This window comes from Prosopis cineraria, unplaced genomic scaffold (assembly GCF_029017545.1).
Source record: "Prosopis cineraria cultivar Desert tree isolate PC_DT_omini unplaced genomic scaffold, ASM2901754v1 PC2045, whole genome shotgun sequence".
Classification (NCBI taxonomy): Eukaryota; Viridiplantae; Streptophyta; class Magnoliopsida; order Fabales; family Fabaceae; genus Prosopis; species Prosopis cineraria.
The window spans coordinates 21007-23734 of NW_026557370.1; the positions used below are offsets into that span (position 1 = coordinate 21007).

Sequence of the window (2728 nt, forward strand, 5' to 3'; positions counted from 1 at the left end):
AAAATATAATGCAATTAAAAAAAAACCTCAAAACACTTTTGAGGTTAAGAAGCAGATGAAAAGGGAGAAAACAGAGAGGAATTGGATATGAATGATTGAGAAAGGTGATTTATGAAGGGAGAAAAAAGGGCGATGAGTATAAGGGGATGGGAATGGAACATGCAGGAGAGAGAGGGAGGGGGGGTAGGTGTGAGAATGAACGAACGACCTCGTCGCGCACACAACGCACCACACTTTCTTCGAGCACTCGCTGTGCTTCCTCGTCTCCACTTAAGCTTCGAACTATATATATACCTCTCCGCTCCTCTCTCCTCTCAGCTTGACGTTCCCTTCTCCGAGAGAACACCAAGCTTCCCTCCTCTCTCTCCTTCCTTTTCTCTTTTCATTTCTCCTTCGACATGCAGTCTCTCTCCTCTCACCCTTCCCATTCTCTCAACTACCTCTCCCATACCCGCACCTCCGCTTATCGGGCTGCTCCGACCCGCTTCTCCGTCAACTGCGCTTATGGCTTCGATTCCGGCGGATTGTGTTCCGGTTTCGCCTCCCGGGCTGACTGGCAGAGTTCCTGCGCCATCTTAGCTAGTAAGGTCGTCTCTCAGGAGCAGTCCTCCACCGATGCCAACGGTGGCACTGCCGACCACGTCGCCGCCATCAACGGCCATAAGGCCGCCGTAACGGATCTCAACCTTGTCCACATCGGTAATTTAGAAGGTAGCGACGCTAATAAGCCGCTCCCGCCAAAGCCGCTCACTATTTCGGATCTCTCCCCCGCTCCGATGCATGGCTCGCAGCTCCGCGTGGCTTACCAGGGCGTTCCCGGAGCATACTCCGAAGCGGCTGCCGGCAAGGCCTATCCGAACTGTGAAGCCATTCCTTGTGACCAGTTTGAGGTGGCCTTCCAGGCTGTGCAGCTCTGGATCGCCGATCGAGCGGTTCTCCCTGTGGAAAACTCCCTTGGCGGCTCGATCCACCGGAACTACGACCTCCTCCTCCGCCACCAGCTCCATATCGTCGGGGAGGTCCAGCTTCCCGTGCACCACTGCCTTCTCGCGCTCCCGGGTGTTCGGAAAGAATATCTAACCCGCGTCATCTCGCACCCGCAAGCCCGCCCAGTGCGAGCACTCGCTAACCAAATTCGGCCCTCAACGTGGCACGTGAGGCCGTGGACGACACCGCCGGTGCGGCGGAATTCATCGCAACCAACAACCTACGCGACACGGCGGCAATTGCTAGCGCACGCGCGGCGGAGCTGTACGGATTGCAGGTCTTGGCAGATGGGATCCAGGACGACCCGAGTAACGTGACCCGATTCGTGATGCTGGCCCGGGAACCCATAATTCCGCGCACGGACCGGCCCTTCAAGACAAGCATAGTCTTCGCTCACGATAAGGGGACGTCGGTACTGTTCAAGGTTCTATCGGCCTTCGCTTTCAGGAACATTAGCTTGACGAAGATCGAGTCAAGACCTCACCGGAGCCGCCCGATTAGGGTGGTGGACGATGCGAATGTGGGGACGGCGAAGCACTTCGAGTATATGTTCTACGTTGATTTCGAAGCTTCCATGGCAGAGGTCAGGGCGCAGAATGCCTTGGCAGAGGTTCAGGAATTCACTTCCTTCCTGAGGGTGTTGGGGAGCTCCCATGGACATGACTCCATGGAGCCCCTCTTCTTCTCTCTCTTGTCCCAGGGGAGATTAGCAACATCTCTCTGCACGCCACAAATTCCCCAGAAATTAAAGAATATAAAAATATTTCATATATCTCGCAATCTGTGAAAGATTAAAACAAAGGGGAGATTATTTCGACTCTCTTCCACATATTTCAATTTGTTACCCCGTACATGTTTCTTGATTCACTTAATTAATTTAATCATGAAGAAAATTGCGAAATTCAAGTTTAGCGACCTTGAAAGGGATCAAAATTAAGGAGTGGGGGATATGCCAAAAGGTTGGGTTGGTGAGGATTAAAAACACTTGCCTTGTACATAGAAAGAGAGAGCGTGAGGTGGTAGATTTTGGTCAAAATGTGGTAGGTGGCCACCATGCTGACAATTCAGGGGAAGGAAACGGCCCGTTAAGTGTATCTTGGTATGTGTGAGAATATTTTATTTTGAGGATCAAAAAAGTGTACATGAGAGTGGATCAGTAGATAGAGTCGGTTACTTTATTCTTGGTATTTTTATTCTTCTACTCAATCATGTATTTTCCGACCAAAGCGTGTGTACATACATGATACTGAGTTATATGTTTGTTTTTTAAATTAAAGTTTCATTTAGTTCTTCTCTCCTTTTAACGTTGCCGTCTGTCTCTGTCACTACTCTTTCATTTTAAAAAAAAAAATAGAGTAGCATTGAGGAGCAATAACATATTCAATGGGGAAAGCTAGTTTTGAGAATGATCACTAATTCAATTTAGGCGCCGAACTGCGTCATTAAGGATTGGCAGGCGTCATCTGGTTGTTGTGTGTATTTAATGACATCATGTTTGATTAATTACAATATGGCCAATAGGTGGAAGAGGAATAAGAGGGAAGCGTTTTTTATTTTGTTTTGTTTTGTTTTTTTTTTTTTTTTTTTGTGGTGGGGTGGGCTTTCTAAACCAAAATAGCTTGAATTCCACAAGGTCTGGCACGTAGTAGAAAAAAACACAGACCAACTTATATGAAAGCTACATGTACACTTGTAAACTGTGGAAATGTCAAGTGTATAATCTATTCAATATAGCTGAAGG

At 48.2% G+C, this 2728-nt stretch overlaps 1 pseudogene; it reads left to right on the forward strand.

Annotated features, from left to right (window-relative positions):
• Positions 1 to 267: 267 nt before the first annotated feature.
• Positions 268 to 2072, forward strand: LOC129301319 (arogenate dehydratase/prephenate dehydratase 6, chloroplastic-like; annotated as a pseudogene).
• Positions 2073 to 2728: the final 656 nt, after the last annotated feature.